We start from the raw sequence: 20,970 nt of genomic DNA, 5'->3' as shown, positions 1-20,970 counted from the left end.
AGGTGAGTGCGGGGGCGCGGGGCGCTCCCGGCGCGGGCGGGCGGGCCGCGGGCAGGGCTGGGGGCCGGCGGCAGGTGCCCGGGCGTCCCCGCTCCTCCACCTGCGCCACCTCTGCTGGCGTCTCTTGGCAAGTTTGTCGGGCCCCCTTTTGCGGACATCCTTGGCCGGTCAGCAGAGTCCAGATCGGTCAGTAAATAGAAAACTCGAGCTGGAGGAGGAGGAAGAGGAAGCGTGTGGGAACCTGGTCCAGGATGGGAGTCTCTTTGAGGGCAGTGGTGGCTTGGACATCTTTCTTGGCTCTCTCCCACCTCGGTGAGCGAATCCTCTTCTGCACAGTCCGACAGGGTCGGGCTGGGCTCCGCTGCCTGCCTTGTGGAACCCGCTGGAAGACAGGTGCACGGAGTTAGGGAGTGACTGCCGCCGGGGCTCAGGGCAGCGCAGTATTTATTTGGTTTTTCTGTCAGCCCAGCGCTCGTTCTCTGCTGCCTACATCACCTGCTTCGGCTGAGGTGCTGCGGCTCGTTTGGCACCCTCGCGTGCTGCCAGGTTAAACATCCTCTGTTTTAGAAGGGATGGTAGGTTAGTTAAACCGAGTCCCTCCCCACCACCCCTAGCTTTGGGTGATTTGTTCTCTGTCTTCGTCTTAATTTAGTATGAATGTGTTATTTCCTTTGAGCTTTATAATGGTAAAGCAATGAAGCGGGTTGCTACATCCATTTTTTTCATTCTGAGCCTGTGCACAGAAGGAATTTCAGGCACACAAGTGATGTTACTACCATTCTATTTTAAATACAAACACGGAAAGAAGTACTCTTGGCAGGATACCAAAGGCGCCTGTACTCTCTGTTATATAAGTGCTTTAAAAAAATATTTGCTCGTTGGTAAAGTTATAAAGTGATTACCAGAGCACCTAAGAAGAGAGGTTGAAGATAAGTCAGAACCATTATTTCTGCTTTAAACCAAAACTTCACTGGAAGATAAGCATGGTCTTAGCTTGAGATATGCTGTAAGATATACTGGGGCCATTTCTTTGAACTCATTAGGTAGAATTGCAAAACATTAAAAATAAAATACGTTTTGTAAAGGCTATTAAGAAACTTGGTGAAAATTCTTTGACTACTTATTGATAGTAATAAAAAAGATCCCACAGATATCCTTTATGGCTTTCAAACTAGAATTTTATTTTTATATCTGATGGAAACTTCGTAATTATGAGTTGCCAGTTATTAAAGATTCCCTCCCCCGCCGCTCCCCTCTTCCCCCCATAAAACCTCTACTCATATTTGTGGTTATTTTTTTCAGGCAAGAGCAAGACAAAAGTAGAAAGCATCGGATACACTGATGTCTAGGCACCCCTACTTGTCCCTCCCCAATATTCCATTCTAATTGGTTTTGGGTGATGCTGTGGCGTTTGTAATGTTAAAAGGTGCTTTGGTGATTCTAATGTGCAGCCAGGGGTGGGACTCATTGGATAGCATTATTCCTTTTAAGTTGTCACTTTGTAGCCCAAGGGGTGGCTGCAGTGGGCTAAGGTAAGTAAAAAATGAGTAGAAATATGGGGAGAGAACAATGGCATTGGGAAAGAGACATATTGAAGAATTACAGCATGTATACTTTTGTGTTTTGCGTAAATATCTTCTTTGATTTTTTTTAAGCCTGCGAGGAAAAATTGATGTTTATCAGGGACCCATAATTCCATGTGGAATACGTAGGGGAGTCCTAAGTGGGACATATCTTTGTGCAGAGGCAACAATGAAGTTGAGTAGTAGTGTGGGGATATTCCTTTATGTTTACATGAAAAGATAATCGTCTTATTAAAGATTACTTTTGCTATCAAATTAAGAATGTGTTATGTTAATATAGACAAGTAAATTACTTGCAAAAAGCTTTTATTGTTTTTAGGCTTGGAAATAAACTTGGCTGCTGAATGGTTTTTTGTCTACCTTATGTAATTCCAAATACCCAAATGTGGGAGCAGATCTTATGGATGGTTTATGAAGGCTTATGTAAGAACTACAACTATGCTTTTTGTACTCCATTAAACTCCCTGTTTTGGCTGTTACGTAATTGACACAGTACTGGATTGTTAAAGCCCAAACGGGAAGGATGCACAACCCCAGCCCAGCACATGCACTTTTATAATGAATTGCTGCTGCCAAATTAGAGGGAACAGCAGCGATGGAGGTTTGTGAAAGAGAGATAAGAATAGCATCTAGAGGATGGATGTAATATAAGACTGTTAGCTTAGCGGTTTTCTAGAGATTTTATGCTGTGGTATAAACCGCTCTAGTCTTTTATATCTCCCAGCAGAGGCAGATTGACAGGGAAGCTAATGAGTCTTAAGCTTCAGGGCCCCTCACTCAGGCTTCTTCCAAACCCCTGGGAAGGCTACAAGCAAAGTGTTCACATGGTCATACCTACGTTTGTATGTGTAATTTTGGACTTTTTAAAAATAAGGACACTCTCCTTACCTTTCCCACTTCCCGTTATAGAAATGTAAGGCTCCACAAACCCCCAATCTGCCCTGCCTCGGAATTATGTTCAAATGTTCAGTTATAAAGATGCTTTTTATTTTAATGACTGTAGTCTCCTGAAGAGACAAAAAAAGAAATCTGGCCAATATTGTAGTTGACCTGCTGAGAAAGCGCAAATTGCTCTAACCTGGGGCTCTGTGGGCCTGCGTGGAAATCAGGTGGTTACCTAGAGAACCAACTCTTCGCCTTGTGATGGTGCACGAACGGGACTCTTTTGGATCTGAGTATGAGCTGGAGGTGGAGAAGAACTGAGATGGGGGTGGGGAAGGGAGGAAAGTGGGTTAAAGCTCTTCTGCATCTCAGAGGCAGCTGCCAAGGGGAAAGGAAGAAAAAATCAACTGCCAAAATATGCTTCATTAATAAAATGTTAATCGAAACAGATAGCAAGAGCTCCATAGGAGATCTTTCTGTAAACTCCTTAGGATCTGTCTCTAATTTGAAGTTTAAACAGTGAGCAAACTCAGGCCTGGAAAATATCCCGCAGGAAACAAATGCAGGCTGGGAAGGGCTAAGGTGAGCTAGTGACTTGTTCCCTTTCACAGATTTTATGAGTAATTGGGAACCTAATTATGGCCACCCCAGGAGTGTTTGAGAGGGAATTGTTGAAAGAGTGGAGGATTTTCCCTTTTTCTGTGAAGTGGTTTCTACTTCATATCTCAATTTGGATGTCTTCAGGTCTTACCATCTTGACCCCTGTCCCACCAATCCTTATCCCTGTCCGCCCACCCGTCCACAGAGACTCTCTTCTTGGCCAGCTTTGGTCAGGCTCCTCTGAGCCCGCTTCTTGACTAGGCCTCAACCTTGGCCTGTAAGAACTGCAGCTTTCAGCACAATTTTGTCCATCACCCGTCTCTCCATACACATGCTAAGAGACTTGAAAAAACTCTTAACATGGCTTCCAGCAGCCTAAGGCCAGGTCTCTGGGATGACCCAGCCCACCCTGAGTTCCTGTTTGGAAAAGCTCAAGGCTTTTCAAAAGAATTTACCCTTTGTTCCAGCCGACACCTGATGATAGGCCCCTGACTTCCCTTGTATTAAGCATTTATTAGAAAAACGTAGAATCCTTTTTCTGCTCCTTTGAGATGTCTTTGCATCTCCTACAACCCAGGAGTGTCTTTTCAAGGATGTGAAAGCCGTTCCTTTGAAATGTAATCCTTAGGAAGGATGAGGCCTCTGTCACCCAGACTCTGTGGGAGGTTGGGAGCCTGACTTTGACAAGTGCCACTTAGCAGATACAGGTGGCCTAATTGCATTGACATTGAACAACCACCCTACCTGCTTTCTGTAATTTTCCACTTCCTTGGCTTTGCTTGTTCCCCCTCCTTATTTCCTCATTCTTCCTTTAAAATGCCCAGTCACCTCTACAAGGATTGGAGTTGAGCTCAGTTCTGTACTGAAGTCTCTTCCCCCTCTTGCAGTATAGACTGAATAAAAGCTGTCTTTACTGCCTTTAACTAGTGTCCAGCTTTGCTTTTCTTTAACAACATCTCACAGATACTTTTTTTGAAGAATTTTGTTTTTTTTTAGCACTCTGATATTTTCTGTTTTTTTTTTTTTTCCCTTGGGAAAGATTTGTCTTGAGCTAACATCTGTTGCCAATCATCCTCTCTCTTTTTATTTTTCCCTCCCCAAAGCCCCAGTACATACTTGTATATTCTAGTTGTAAGTCCTTCTGGTTCTGCTATGTGAGCCTCCACCACAGCATGGCTACCCACAGATGAGTGATGTGATTCTGTGCCTGGGAACCGAACCTGGGCCGCTGAAGTGGAGCCTGCGGAACTTTAACCACTAGGCCATTAGGGCTGGCTCCCACAAATACTTCTGAATGCCAGGCACTGTTCTAGGTATTAGCTGTTATAGACCAGTGAACAAAACAGACTGAAATGGTGCCCCTGAGGAACTTACAATGCAGTGGATAAGCTTCAGTGGATGACGTTTGCTATATCAGGTAGGGATAGTACTATGGAGAAAAGTGAATCAGAGAAGGGGGAGGAGTGTGGGGTGGCAAATTGCTGTGTCAGGTAGCCTGGTCGGGGAGCACCCCCCCGAGAGAGATGTTGAGATGGATATCTGGATATCCTGCTCATTGGGGAACAGCCAGTGCAGAGCCCTTAGGCAGAGCTCGGCTGGTACTTATGAGGAGCAGGGGATGGCTAGAGCGGCAGGCAATTGTGGGGGATTCTTGTGCTGATGGCCAGTGCTTCCCTAAAACAGCACCCCCTCCCCCCCCACTCCAGCCAATAATTCTGTTGTGGTGGTTTCTTGGGCCTACCCTTGGACCCTCCTTTCTGGTGTCCTGAAGCTGTGTCAGTAAATTGTGCTGTTGCTCTTGGTGCCTTAGATGGTGTCGTGGCTTCAGACCAGGGATGACTGAGGGCTTCTCAGGGCATCTGGAATCCATTCTAGAGCATTACATAAACTAGGAGTAGGGAGGGAGGTTGTGTGTCTTCATTAATGGTTCCCATTGCCTTGTTGTAGGAAAGGGGCCAGCAGGAAAGTTCCATTTCAGCTTGGATTCCCTGCAGTCCCCTTGCAGCAAATGGAACTGTGATGAATGAAGGATGTTGACAGTGGGAACCATATTACTCTTTCTTGGGGAATGTCAAAATATCAAGAACCTAGAAAAACTTCTAAGGTGAAACTGAGGCAGAGAGAACCCTGGGGCCTAAAATCATCTGGGGTTAGTTAGGGTTTGAGGAGGTGAAATTGCTCATTGGCTGACGAGGCTCCTGTAGGCTCAGATGGTTGCCTCACATGTAGTAACCAGAAAATACATGTGCGGACCTGGCAGCAGGCTGTCATGGGTCCCTCAGTGGAAAAGGTGGAGAAGCCAGTGGGGAGCAGCAGCCAGGAACTGTCTGCTGCTGGAAAGGCCTAGCCTTCCGGGGTGCACTGGGGAACAGGGGTGTGGGACAGGGATGGATAGCTGTTTACTTTTTCAAGCCATTAGCTTATAACCATTTTTATTCCTCGCACAAAGAAAAAAATCTTCCATATAGACTAAGGTTCTTTGGATTGTTCTGGCAGGTGGGAGCACATTGCAGCCCCAATGAGCACACGAGCAGGTGGCGTATGTAGGAGATTGGCGTTGTTACCTCTTCCCCGTGCCTGTCATTGCTTTGTATGGTCTCTCACTTTGCAGGCTTCTCCACATGCCTTACCATGTTTGACCAATGGGAGAATTTAAGTTATTACTGGGTATTTTATACTCTTCTTTAGCTTTTGTGAATGGACCCTCTTCTAATTGGTTATATAATCAATTGATTATATATATTATACATATTGGTTATATTATGTTGTCTTAGTCCTTTTGGGCTGCTATAACAAAATATGACAGACTGGGTGGCTTATAAACAACAGATATTTATTCTCACAGTTCTGGAGGCTGGGAAGTCCAGGATCATGGTGCCAGCAGATTCGATATTTGGTAAGGGCCTGCTTTCTGGTTCACAGATTGTGCCTCCTTGCTGTGTCCTCACTTGGTGGAAGGGGCAAGCAAGCTCTCTGGGGCCTGTTTTTATAAAGGTTCTAATCCCATTCGTGAGGGTTCTGCCTTCATGACCTAATCACCTCTCAAAGGCCCTACCTCCTAGGACCATCACCTGGGTGTTGGGTTTTCAGCATATGAATTTTGGGGAGGTACAAACATTCAGACTATGGCATAAATAGAACCAATAATTGATATATAGAAAGCTATTGAGTTTAAGATATAATTGTGTAACTAGGCACTTTTCAAGCTCATCAATTCTAATCTTTTTTGGTTATTTCCCTTGAATTTTCTAGGTAGATAATCATATCATATAATGATTATTTTGATTTCTTTTCTTATATCCTATTTCTGTGTTTTATTACCAGAGTTTAGACTAGCTAGAATGAGAAAGGATTGTTAACTCGATTTGTTGAGTGATTTTTTCTTTCATAAGATTGATGGTTGTCTCTCAGGCAGGTGTACTTCTCCTGTCTCAGAGAGGATAGGCTGTATGATCCCTCAAGACTTCTCCTTATAGGTTTGCCCCCCTTTGTGCACCTACAGACCCACTGAACCAGTAGTTTCAGTTACCTTAGAAAAACAAAACAGCGTGTACACACAGTCATTAAAGGTAAGTCAGCAGTGTATATGATTAGGGCGAAGCCAATATTAATGACAGGTTGATATTGACTTTGGGAACTTTGGCTCACCTGCAGAAATGAAAAGTCAACATAGTGTTTTAGCTTCTATAAAGACTTTAATAAAGCCAATAAATTTGTCCAGAAACAGGCTAATATTGATATAGTGATTTTAAGTGCTTGTCAGAAGCACAGTGGAGAAAGCATGGAATATAGGGCCAAGGATTGCAAGGGATGACAATAAAACAGACACAAATAATGAACACTTAATAGGGAAGGTAAATTTTCACACTTCACCAGGTGTTACTGGAAAGTACTAACCTAAAAACTTAATATGAACACTATCTGTGTTAAATGACAGTATAGAAGAAGTAATCTCAAATCATCCAGAATTGTTTTTGTATTAAGCTGTTTGAAATTACTCGCTCAAAATAGTTTAAGATGGGCAGTCTTTCTCTACACACAAGTAATATTCTTCTCAGGTTGGAAATGTTACCACATATGAAGCCAACCATATTTTTGTCCTTCATTCGTATATTTCTATCAGTTTATTTTCAGGGGAAGCCAATTTGAGAACTAAAATCATACAACAGAATAATTTTGGCTGAAATTGATATTTCTAAGCTTGATGCATTTTCTGTTGGAGTTGTGTAGCGTCTTAGGAAGTTTGTAAGGCAAACATGCCAAACATTGCATTTAATTTCCTAAAGATTCTAGCAAGTATTTCTTTTTTTAAATCTACTTTATATTAATTTAACTGGCAGCTAGTAATGAGTTTTATACTGAGTGAGCCAATCTGCCTCTACTAGCAATTTTAAGAAGTTAGGTTAATATAACTACTTTGTCCTCTACCCCCAGACTTCATACTGAAATTTTTCTACTAGATTTTAGGATTATCATTTTGACAACAGCCCGAGATATTGTAATGAAGTATGAATGTGAGTCAGAACTAATATCTCAGTTTGGAGAATTAAAAAAAAAAAAAAAAAGAAGTGGGGGGCCGGCCTGGTGGCGTAGTGGTTAAGTTTGTGTGCTCTGCTTCGGCAGCCCAGGGTTTGCAGTTTGGATCCTGGGTGTGGACCTCCACACCGCTCATCACACCATGCAGTGGAGGCATCCCACATATAAAATAGAGGAAGATTTGCACAGGTGTTAGCGCAGAGCCAATCTTCCTCACCAAAAAACAAAAATTGGAGATGTGATCCGAAAATCACCCTTTTCCAGGGTTGGGACTAGAAAGATATTAGTCAGTCCCTTGCCCAGGCACAAAATTGAAGGGCAACCAAAAAAACTGGCCAATAAAAATAAATAATATTTTGATGTGGTTTTAAGAAATAAAAACATCAAAAATTCTAAAAATACAGGGTATTTATTTTCTTTTGTGTCAGTCTCCAATAAGGCATGACATGACACTCTTACTGATTATGTCTTAATTCAAAATTTTGATATTTTGTTCATCATGGATTTTTTTCATGTTAATTTTTATTTTGGAAAAACATCACTTGTCTTGGAACCACATCTCAAATGTTAAAATATGGACATTCTGTAAATCCTCTTCTCTAAAACAACAGGGAGAACAAAATTTCACTGAGTGGGGCAAAAATTTAAAAAATTTACTTTAGAACTCTGGAAATTAACCAAAGACTTGCAACAATCTGAGGAGTGTTTATTCAAGATAAAAGACTGAATCTTGGTAAGAACAGTGAATTTTGTGGCATTTAAACTCATTCCCATCAACCTTTCCTGGTACCATGGTAGCCTTGTAAACTAAAAGTTACTGGAAGGGAGAGAACAGGTTCACAACTCTTCAAGTGCCTCATGCTCAGAAAATTGTCACTGTATGATCTGTTTGGCAGCTCTCCAAAAAGCTCCATTCTCAGAGCTTGTTTTTATTTCACCTGACTGAGACCTTGTTCTGTGTAAACAGCCATAGGGCATTTGTTAAAAATAATCGGTAGCAATTGTTTAACGTCACAGCTGCCTGAGGTGACTGCACTGCTCTGGATTACTAAGAGGTTGACCAAAAAAATTAAAAGGAATAAGTGGGAAAGGAGATATCCATAGAAGGCTTGGAAAGCTTTGACGTATTCCTTAGACTCTAGAAGGCCTATGTGCGTGTGCAGGTCTGTGCATATGCCCAGGAAAGACTTGAGAAGGCCCTAATCTATCACCTCTGGCTGACATTCAGGCTCTATAAAAGCAGGAGGAAAAGGCTAAGGCGGAGTTGTAAACTGCCTATCAGAGCACAGGAAGCCTGTATTAGTACACGTACAGAGCCCCTCAGCCAAGGCAGTGAGACACATTGTTCAAAGCATTTAAGGAAATCCCTGTCCCATCATTAGCTGACTTACTAATGCATATTGAACAGAGATTTAAGTGGCTGGAGATGATAAAGAAAATTATGACACACACAAAGAAGCAGGAAAGTATGATCCCTTCACAGTGAAAAACAAAAAAACAAAGTGTCCCTGAGAAAGTCTAGATATTAGACTTATTAGACAGATGTTTTAAGTCAGCAATTATAATGTGTTCAGAGTGAAAGGAAATTGTGTTTAAAGAGTTAAAGGAAAGTAAGAGAATGATGTTTCACCAAATAGAGAATATCAATAAAGAGATAGAAATTATAAAAAAATAGAAACTCTGGAGTTGAAAAGTACAATAACTGAAATGAAAAAAATCTAAAGGGGGTTCAACAGCAGATTTGAATTGGCAGAAGAAAGAATCAGTGAACTTGAAAGTAGATCAATTGAAATTATGTAATTTGAGGAACAGAATGCCAAAAGAATAAAGAAAAATGAACAGAACCTCAGACTATTCATCATGAGTACCAACATATGCATAATGGAAGTCCCAGAAGGAGAAGAGAGAAAGAAAGGGACAGAAAGAATACTTGGAGAAACAATGGCCCCAAACTTGGCAAATTTCATTTAAAACATTGGTTTGCACATCCAAGAAATTTGATGCATTTCAAGTAGGATAAATGCAGAGATCTACACCAGACACACAACAGTCAAGCTGTTGAAAGTCAAAACAAAGAAAGCAGCAAAAGAGAAGTGAATTATGTACAGTGGATCCTCAACAAGATCAATATCTGACTTCTTACGGGAAATCATGGAGGCCAGAAGGTAGTAGGATGATGTCCTCAAAGTGCTGAAAGAATGACCATCCAATCAAGAGTTCTATATCCAACAAAACTGTCCTTCAAAATAGAAACAAAAATTAAGACTTCTCAGAAAAACAAAACAGAGAATTTGTCACTAGCAGACCTGTCCTATAAGAAATATTAAAGGGAGTCCTTCAGGTTGTAATGAAAGGACACTAGACAATAACTTACATCCGTGGAAGAAATAGAGTACCAGTAAAGGCAACTACTTAGGTAAATGTAAAAGACAGTAGAAACTAAGAAAATGACTAAAAAAAAAAAAAATGATAAACAACAAGAGCCTTAAAATAGTATACAGAAAATATCTATTTAACACAAAATAAGGTAGTAATAGAAGAATAGAGGAACAAGAAGACACAAGACATGTAGAAAACACAGTAAAATTGCAGATGTAAATCCTACCAGTAATTATATCAAATGTAAATGGACTAAAGCCTCCAATAAAAAGGCAGAGGTTGGCAGAATGAATTAACTAAACATGATCTGATTATATGCTTTTTACAATAGACACTTTTTATAGTCAAACACAAATAGTTTGAAAGTAAAAGGATAAAATAAGATATACCATGCAAACAGTGACCAAAAGGGAGCTGGGAGTGGCTATACTAATATTGGACAAAATAGATTTTAAATAAAAAGTTAATACAAGAGATAAAGAAGGTCATGAAATATTGATAAAAAGGTCAATCCATCAGGAAGATGTAACCATTACAAACATCTAATAACAGATCCCCAAAATACATGAAGCAAAAACTGACTGAATTGAAGGGAGAAAAAGAATTCAACAATAATAGTTAGAGATTTCAATATCCTGCTTTCAATAACAGATTGAAACTAGGCAGAAATTCAACAAGGAAATAGAAGACCTGAACAACACTGTAAACCAGCTAGAACTAACAGACGTCGAAAGAACACTTCACCCAACCACAGCAGGATATACGTTGTTCTCAAGTGCTCATAGAAAATTGTTCAGAATAGAATATATTAGGCCATGGAACATGTATGAGACCATAGAACAAGTTTCAGTGAATTTAAAAGCATTGAAATCATGCGAAGTATGTTTTCTGACCACAGTGGGGTGATATGAGAAATCAATAGCAGAAGGAAATGACAGAAATTCACAGAATGTGGAAATTAAACAACACATTCTTAAATAACCAATGGGTCACAGAAGAAATCACAAGGGAAATTAGAAAATACTTTGAGGTGAAAGAAAACAAAAACGTACTAAAACTTATGGGATGCCAGTAAACAATGCTTAGAGAGAAATTTATAGCTGTGAATGCCTATATTAACAAAAGAAGGAAGATCACAATTAATAAGCTAAGCTTTCACCTTAAGAAAGTAGAAAAAGAAGAGCAAACTAAACCCAAAGGAACAGAAGAAAGGAAATAATAAAGACTGGAGCAGAAATAAATAGAGAATAGAAATACAATAGAGAAAATCAATGAAACGAAAAATTGGTCCTTTGGAAAGATGAATAAAATTGGCAAACCTTTAGCTGACTGAACAATAGAAAAAGAGGGAAGGCTCAATCGCTAAAATCAGGAATGAAGGAGGGAGCATCACCACCCACCTTAGAGAAGTAAAAAGGATCATAAGGGAATATTATGAATAATTTTATGTCAACAAATTAAATAACCCTAGATAAAATGGAAAAATTCCTAGGAAGACAGACTACCCAGCTGACTCAAGAAGAAATAGAAAATCTGAAGTGACCTTTTACAAGTAAAGAGATTGAATTAGTAATCAAAAAAATTTCCCACAAAAAAAAACACAGGGTCAGGTGGCTTCACTGGTATGTTATACTAAACGTTTAAAGAATAATTAACAGCAATTTAGCACAATCTCTTCTAGAAAAGGGAAAAGGTGGGAACATTTCCCACCTGACTCTTTGAGGCTAGTATTACTTTGATACCAAAACCAGACAGACATCACAGAAGAAAGTACAGACCAATATTCCTTATGAATACAGATGCAAAAATCTGCAACAAAATAGTGGCAAACCACCAGCAACATACAGAAAGGTGTGTACACCATGAGTAGGTGGGATTTATCTGAGGAATGCAAAACTGGCTTAATATATGAAAATTAATGTAATACATCATATTAATAGAATAGAGTACAAAAATCACCGCCATCTCAATAGACACAGAAAAAGCACATGATGAGTTCCAACAGAGCTTCATGATAAAAACACTCACAAAACTAGAAATAGAAGGAAGCTTCCTTAACCTGATGAAGAACATCCATAAAACTCCCACAACTGAAGTCATACTAAATGGTGAAACACTGAATGCTTTCCCCCCAAGATAAGGAACAAGGCAAGGATGTCTGATCTTGTCACATTTATTCAACGTTGTACTGGAGGTTCTAACCAAGGAAGTTAGGCAAGAAAAAGAAATAAAAGGCATCCAGATTGGAAAGGAAGAGCTCAAATTATCTCTGTTTTCAGATGACGTGATCTTGTATAGAAAATCCTAAGGACTACACCCCCTTCACCCCCAAACTGTAAGAACTAATAAACAGGTTCAGCAAGGTTGCAGTATACAGAATCAGTAAACAAAAAACAATTTTCTACACTTGCAGTGAACAATTTGAAAATGAAATAAAATTCCATTTACAGTAGCATCAAAAAAGAAAATACTAAAATATTTAGGAATAAATTTAACAAAAGACATGCAAGACTTGTACACCAAAAACTATAACACATCCCTGAAAGAAATTAAAGATAACCTAAATAAGTGGAAAGACATTCCATATTTATGGATTGGAAGACTATATTGTTAAGATAGCAATGCTCCCCAAATTGATCTACAGACTCAATGCAATCCCTATCAAAATTCCAGCTGCCTTTTTTGCAGAAGTTGACAAACTGATCCTAAAAATTCATATGGACATGTAAGGGACCCAGAAGAGCCAAAGCAATCCTAAAGAAGCAGAACAAAGTTAAAGGACTCTCACTTCCTGATTTCAAAACTTGCTACAAAGCTATAGTGACAAAGACAGTGTGGTACTTGTGTGAGTATAGCCTTATCAGTGATATAAAATTGAGAGTCCAGAAATAAACCCTTATGTTTATGATCATTGATTTTTAACAAGGGTGACAAGACAATTCAATGGGGAAAGAAGTCTTTTTAACAGATGGTGCTGGAATAACAGGATATCCACATGCAAAAAAGTTAACTGAAAATGGATCGTTGGCTTAAATGTAAGAGCTAAAACAAAAAGACTCTTAGAAGAAAACAAAGAAGTAAATCTTCATGATCTGGGATTAAGCAATGGTTTCTTAGATATGATACCAAAAGCACAAGTGACTAGAGAAAACATGGATAAATTGGGCTTCATAAAAATTAAAAACTTTTGTGCTTTAGGGAACCGTCAAGAAAAGAGAAAAGACAACCCACAGAAGGAGAGCAAATTTTTGCAAACCATGTATCTAATAAGGAACTTGTATCCAAAATATGTTAAGAATGGTTGAAACTCAACAATATAAAGATGAATAACCCAAGTAAAACTTGAGCAAAGGATTTGAGTTGGGATATCTCCAAATAAGGTTTACTAATGACCAATAAGCATATGAAAATTTGGTCAACATCATTAGTTATTAGATAGAAATCAAAAGCACAATGAGATCGCTACACACCCACTAAGAACGGCTAACATAAAACTTAGAGACTCTAACAAGTGTTGGTGAAGATGTGGAGACATTGGAACCCTGATACATTGCTGGTGGGACTGGGAAATGGTGCAGCTGCTTTGGAAAACAGTTGCTTTTTACTCAAATTATAAACATAGAGCTAACAATATGACCAGCAATTCCGTTCCTAAGTATAGACCCAAGAGAATTGAAAACATACATAAAAACTTGTACACCAATGTGTACATAGGCAAAAACTAGACACAATTCAAATGTCCATCAACAAATGGAAAAACAAAACATGGCATATTCATACAGTAGAATATTATTCACCCATAGAAAGGAATGAAGTATTGATTCGTGGTACAACATGGGTGAACTTGAAAACACGTTTAAGTGAAAGAAGCCAGACACAAAAGGCTACATATTATATGATTCCATTTATATCAAATATCCAGAAGAGGCAAATTCATAGAGACAAAATAGATTAGTGGTTGCCAGGGGCTGGGCGTAGAGAGGATGGTGGAATATCTGCTAATGGGAATGAGGTTTCTTTGGAGGGTAGTGAAAATGTTCTGGAATTTGATAATGTCAGTGGTTGCTTGTGAATATATTAAAACTACTGAATGGCATTCTTTTAAAATGGTAAATTTTATGGTATATGAATTGCATATCAGTAAAGCTTTTATTTAAAAATTTATTCATCTTGATTGCAGAGTTTTTGGTTCCTCTTAAATTTCGTGCCTGAGGCAAGTGCTTTGCCTCATCCCAGTCCTGGCCCTGCTTTTCCCTAGAGGTCTGTTGCCTCACAATTCAGTGAGATGTCTAGAACAGAAGATTAGAAACCTTAGGAAAGTTGGTACTTACCTGTGAAGTACCCAGAGCTGGTAGCAGAGAAGAACTCCAGTGAGTTGGTGGAGCTCTGAAAGCAATGTTCCGTGAGCTTTTCATGTAGGAGCAAACTCTGTATGTCCAGCAGGGCAGTGCTGTATAACACTGCAGTGTAGTCTTGATGTCTGTGCCTCTGTAATCATTAGGAAAAGTTAACATCATCTAAACAGATTTATTAGTAAGGAAGAGAAAGTCTGTACTTTGTAGAGTAACACTGTCCATAGAAATACAGTGCGGGCCACAATGTAATTTTAAGTTTTTTGGTAGCCACGTTAAAAAGGCAAAAGGAAACAGATGGAATTAATTTTAATGTATTTTATTTAACCTAATATATCCAAATATTATTTAACATGTTGAAATATTTTACATTCTTTTTTCATAATGAATATTCAAAATCAGGTGTGTATTTTACACTAGACCTGGTGGTCCAGTGGTTAAGAGTCAGCACTCTCACCGAAGTGACCCAGGTTGGTTTCCCGGTCAGGGTACCACACCACCATCTGTTGCATAGCATGCTGTGGCAGCTGTGTGTTGCTGTGATGCTGAAAGCTATGCCACCAGTATTTCAAATACCAGCAGGTCACCCATGGTGGACAGGTTTCAGCAGAGCTTCCAGACGAAGACAGACTAGGAAGAAGGACCTGACCACCTACTTCCAAAAAAATTGGCCATGAAAACCCTGTGAGTAGCAGCGGAGCATTGTCTGATATACTCCAGGAAGGTGAGAGGATGGTGCAAAAAGACCAGGCAGGGTTCTGTTCTTCTGTACATAGGGTTGCTAGGAATCAGAATTGAGTCAATGGCACTAATGACTCCGTGGCACTAACAACAACAAAATTTTACACGTATAGCACATTTCCCTTTGGATTAGCCACATCAAGTGTTCAGTAGCCACAAGTCACTAAGTGGCTACTGTATTAAAGCAATGTAGCTATTTTTATAAAATTGGATTCAAGTCTTCCAGAGATGGCATAGTGGTTTTGAGTTGGATCCATCTTCAGATTCTGGCTTTGACTCTAGCACTGTATTTAGTCTTTAAACACTTACCTATTCTCAAAAGTTAAGTAGTCTATTTCTATGATCAGACATGTAACACTGGAGAGAAGTAAAGTGTTATTTTATTCTAAATAGCGCAGGACCCATCAAAGGAAGTAGTCAGTTCTACCCAGGTAAGGGTCAGTGGTGGGCAGGAGAGGCTTCATAAAGAGGTAAGGGTTGAGCTCCATCTTGGAACATGAGGCATTCCAGGAGGAGACAAGAGCAAAGGCAAAGTCAGGGAGGCTTGAAATAGTACTGCCCCAGGAAATTGTTTAGAAGTTTACTTTGACTGGAGCGTGGATGTGAATGGGTGTCTGAAGGAGCTGGCTGAGTTAGAGTTGGGGGCCATGTTTTTGGAGGGTGTCTGCAAAGGAGTTTAGAATATATTCCATATTAGGCGATGGGCACCTCGCAAAGAGCTTTAAGAAGGAAGTCACGAGGTTAGATTTGTTCTTTTTTGCTTTAGCATCTTGGGTAAGTTACTTGACCTTTCAGACCTCCCCTTCAGTTTTCTCTTCTGTAAAACTGAGGTATTGAAATCTACTCAGTGGTGCTATGAAGATTAAGTAAACTACTGTGTGTAACATGCCTTGATGCAGCTCAAGCTCCTGGCGAACTGAGAGACTCCTTCTCCGGTAGTTTCCATATATTGCCCTAGCACTGGTTCTTCAATGGGGCTGTGCTCCACAAGTACCCAGGGGAGGCTTTTGAAAATATAAATTCTTGAAATTCAAGAATAAGTTTCAGGGTAGTGCCCAGAAATCTCTTATGTTTAACAAGTTCCCTCAGTGATTACTGTGCAGCCACCTGTTCCAGGTGTGCATGCTAGTGTGTGGACAGTTCACTTCGTCAGCTCTTCTCTAGAGGACTCCGGGGCATTAGGTGATACCCACTCCTCCTGCCTCTTCTGTTGGTTTCCATGTTCTGCTGCCTGGTTGAGGTTCTGTAGGCCCTGCTCACATCGCAGTGATAATTACCGGTGGCCTAGGGCTCCTCTGTATAAGGCTGACCAGCTGGTTCTCAGGCAGCCTCTGGCTCTTCACAGGATGGCCTCATTTAGTTGGTAACTGACTGCTTCCAAACATGTGTATATAGTCTTCAAATGCCTTAACCAGCACTCCTTAACTTTACACTCTTACTGCAGTTGCTTTGTTAACACAAAGATGCTTTCTAACTCTCTCAATGGGCGGTGCAATTCCAACTGGTCTGTTAATTCAGCGCTGTTATATTTGTAGCAGCTCTTTATCTGTAGCCATACTTATTATGATAATAATGGTTTCCTTTTGCTATTACTATTAGTGCTATCATTCAGCTATTGCCATCATTAATGCCTTTACCTTCAACATTATGGTGGTCCACATTAGATCATACTATCTCTCTTTTAAGTATCTTCGCTGCTGAAACAATGGAGAGTGCCTCTGAATGCTGGATTTTCTCTCCTTGTGTTTCCTCTCATGGTCCTATGTTGTTTTAAAATTCTGATTGGATATGAACAAAACAATAGGTTTCACCCAACATATCAACTTGGACTTTGCAAAGTCACCACTGTGCATAGTCAGAATGCTGATTTTGACCCTGTGTCTTCTCTTTGATAATTAATTTTTGAGAAATAGATGAATGGTACTAAAAAGAGATCAAAAAGTTTATTTTGCAACTGACTGCTTGTTCATGCACAAAACAAAACAGAACAATTTAAGGTAGGCTGCTCATTTAATAGGTTTCCTGGCAGGAGGGAAAATTGTTTAAGCTCTTCCTATTCCATCTCAGAAGAGATCATGTCTTGTGAACATGTAAATTTTTATACCTAGAATACTCACATGGTCTCTCTTCTGTTGGTTTTTAGTTCCAGTAGTGCTGCGCATGCCCCACGCTGCATCGATAGTGGTGGGGTTGTTGTGGTGGTGTTTGTTGTGCTGGTGGTGGTGTTCATAGCGGTGGTGGGGTGGAGTGGGAGTGGTGATTGGGGTAGGTCCTAAGATAGATGAGTAACTAAATATATCATTAGACAGAAGTAAACGTTCCCTTCATTCCATCTGGACTTGGACCTGTTTAATTTCTCAGTGTGGTGTGATGCTCCCCCACCATGTAAGTACTGGCAGCCCTTCTGCTTTCTTTCCCTTGCATCTTGTTCCTTCATTTGACTAGCCCCCGTGCATTTTTTCCTCACTCATTTGACATGCTTTCCCTTCAGCCTTCCCTGAATCTGCATTCTTGCTTTCACTTTTTCGCCTTTCAGACCTTAGCTTTTCTCTCTGTCACATTTATGGTCTTGGAAAAGACTCTTAATGTTGTAGGGAGGAAGCTGAGAGGGAGTTGGCAGTAAATAGGGACTGGGTGGGAAGAAAGAATTGAAAAGATCCTCTCAAGCCCTTCCAAATGCTGGAGGCGGTTCAGTTATCTTTTAGGTACCATGAAGATATGTTGGGTTGGAATGGAGACAGTTAATGCCCAAACACTGATGCTGCTCAGATAAATGACATGTGCTGAGCAATGGCAGTTTTGGAGATTTAATTGTTTCATAATCATTGGGTTTTCCAATCCTGTCTATTTTCTTGTTTGGAAAAATGATGAGATTGTCATTTTTGTAGGTAAAAAATGGTTGGGTATCAGCAATTTTATATAGCTCAATCTAATAATAGAAGGCATTCAGTGGTATCTATTACAGTAGCATTTAGGAGGAAAATTTGCATCTTTTCTGTCACCTAACTGCTAATCTTGCTTGACAATTTAGAGAGGAAAGTAATTTTTGCTGATTTATTTTGAAATACAATTTTATTAAGAATTTAATTAATATTAACATTGTTAATATTGTAGGATTCATAGTTCCTCTGGATTTTTATTTCTTCTGAATTAGAAGAAAATAAGCATAACAGAGTATAAATTTGGTGCAATTTAAGCAAATTAAGATCTATTAAATAGACATAATTATTTGTGTATCAGAGGTATTCCTACCCTGATAAAAGCCAAGTCGTAAATCCTTAAGATACTTCATTTATATGGTGTATTTAAGAATCAGTTTTCACATCATTACCTACTTGAGGGATTAAGATGGAAAGAAAATTGAAGTCATGTAATCCATTGAGGATTAATCTGAAAATAAGTATCTCTAAAATTCTAGACACAGCCAATGGAAAAATGGTGAGTTTATGAAAAAACTTCAATTATGAAGAGTTTATTTGTGGTAAAATTACTGCCTTGATTGGAGAACCCCTGAACTTAACTTTATTTTTCAGTGAGAAGTAGAATTATAATGAAATTGCTGTGTATGCTTTCCTGAATCTTTCTACTTTCTTCTAAATTTTCCTATATCTTTTTGTTTTTAAGGTTTCCACACCTGGATTGTCAACTAGGGCAAATTGTCACCAATGGCAGTAAAACTTGTTTTCTGGGGGTCCAGGTGAGCTTATGTGGATCTCTCTTCTTATTCTTCCATTTGACTTGGGTCCATAATTGCCTCACAAAGTGTGTAACACTTTCTGGTACTCAACATAAATAGCTGGTGGTAATTTTTTGTAATTATTATTAATGAAACAAGCAAATTAAAATGAATTCTCACATGAGAGCTTAATTTAATTTTTGCTTTCTTTAAAATGTGAGGAATGTATTCAGACATTGCCTGAAACTCAAGTTTAAGCAACTTGTTTTGTTAATGATTTTATATTTGTGGAGTGTGTCTATAGTGGACATCTCTTTCCTAGTGGTAATTAACCTTTTACTGCAACAAAAGGTTATCGTGTTCTTGTTAACATGTATTTAGTAATATCAATTGACAGAATAGGACAAGTAGTATTTAGGGGCTTGCTTGAGTAGAGGATGTGCTTGATAACTCAAGTTATTGACAGAAAAAGACCAGATCGGGCGGGCAGGGGGTATTTTAATGCAGTACAAACAGAGTTTATTAAACTGAGAGTAGACTCTTTAGAGAACAGCCAAGACCGCAGAAAGTCTAAAACGTTTGAGAGAAGCTTTTATGAGAGCTGCTGCTAGCCCATATGGCATTTTGTGCAAGTTAGACAAAGGCATCCCTTCCACAGACATTTTACTTCCATCTGATGGAAAACTGTCAGACTACACTGACTTGTAGAACAATACACTTTATTGCCATATACTGGGAAATTATAATGTAAATAAATTACCCATTTTTAAATCATCAAACTTGTCATAAAAATACAAACAATTTTAAAAATAGTAGAGATGCTAATCGTGTGATTGGTGCCCTGCACAGCTGCCAGGCTAGCTTTGCTTTGTTGGGATTCAGCTCGGGACAGACTCTAAGGAAGGGAGACTTTTTATTAAGTTCTGGTCATTGAGGACAAAGGATAAAAATAATAGTTTGGGGGATGGCTTTGACTGGACACTTGGCTTGCATGAAATGAACTTATCAGAGGGACAGTAGCTTCTGTAGGTTTGGAGGCCAGAAGGGGTAGCCTGAGCTTTACGGGGTAAAACTAGGAAAGGAAAATCTAAACTGTTTGAAAGTAACTTTGTGAATGAGTTCCTGCCACGCAGAGACACTCAGTGTGTCCTTTCAGGTTCCCGACACTATTGAAGTTGGCTTTACTCTGTGGATTGCCACATCTATGATGTTCTTGTTCTCAAAACTATTTAAACTTGACGTTTTTCCCCAAAGGGAGTTGCTTTCAAAGTGTTGAGTGTGTTTGTAATGAATGTCTCTTCCCTACTTATGAATTTTTGTAATTAATCTTCCTGTAAGACAAAAAGCTGTTATGTTGTTGTTAATGGGCAGATATTGGTGACAAATACAAGGTAAGAGAGATATACTGGGCCAGAGATAGGGCTGCAGGTGGAGAATGTGACTGATAAATGATGTGTTATTGAGGAAAAAGAACAAGATGGAAACAAACGCAGTACAGATAGATGGTGTTGGTGGTCATCATGGAGGTGGGGTTGGGGTGGAGGTGGTGGTGGCTGTGGGGGTGGTCAGGATGGTGGTGGTAGTTGGGGTGGCCGTGGTGGAGGGGTGGCAGCTGCCACTGTGACACTGTTGACTGATGAAGGAAGGAAATGGGAGATGCAAAAGATGCCAGGCCATAGACACAAAATACAGGACCTGGGAAAAAGCTTTTGCTTCCTTGGGTGTTGGTGACAGAACTGATTAGAGGGAAATTCCAAGGGCTCCTCTTTGTGGAACACTAAGCTGCTTTTCTTATTGTATCATTTATCCATCCATCATCCCCTAGAGGATACGACTTTACCTTAAAAATAACAAAAAGGAGACCTCAGAGAGTAGTTATAATTCCAGTGGATGTTGAGATGTTTATTTCCCATACCCCTGCTCATAGTCCACATTTCTTTCTTCAGTGTGTGTGTGTGTGTGTGTTTGTGTGAGTGTGTGTGTGTGTTTAGTGGGACATTTGATACTCTGAATACAGAAGTAGAGGGACACATGATCAATTAAGAGAGCCATTTATGTGATTTAGGGGAAAAGGCCCTGGTGTTATTTACATCTGAAATCTCTCTCGCCCCTGCCACACATATGGGATCTATGTTTCAAAAAAAGAAATGATGTGGATTTTTTAAAAATGAGTTAAGGGGGCAGAAGGAAAAGAGGAAAGAGGATTAGGGAGGCTTATATA

The 20,970-nt window shown here is 39.6% G+C and overlaps 2 protein-coding genes across 5 annotated transcripts in view; one reads left to right on the top strand and one right to left on the bottom strand.

The window, feature by feature from the left end:
- SLC46A3 (solute carrier family 46 member 3) overlaps positions 1 to 20,970 on the bottom strand; it is a 182,018-nt gene that overhangs the window by 101,282 nt on the left and 59,766 nt on the right. The window lies entirely within an intron of this gene.
- The window catches only part of MTUS2 (microtubule associated scaffold protein 2), a 558,867-nt gene continuing 537,908 nt past the window's right edge, over positions 12 to 20,970 (top strand). For all 4 annotated transcript variants that reach the window (XM_046663636.1, XM_046663639.1, XM_046663638.1 and 1 more), the window contains exons 1-2: positions 12 to 312; positions 18,698 to 18,770. The gene's annotated coding sequence lies outside the window, so the exon portion shown is untranslated. The remainder of the gene's footprint in view (positions 313 to 18,697; positions 18,771 to 20,970) is intronic.

This window comes from Equus quagga, chromosome 6, assembly GCF_021613505.1.
Source record: "Equus quagga isolate Etosha38 chromosome 6, UCLA_HA_Equagga_1.0, whole genome shotgun sequence".
Taxonomy (NCBI): domain Eukaryota; kingdom Metazoa; phylum Chordata; class Mammalia; order Perissodactyla; family Equidae; genus Equus; species Equus quagga.
This window is presented reverse-complemented; position numbering and strand designations above follow the sequence as displayed.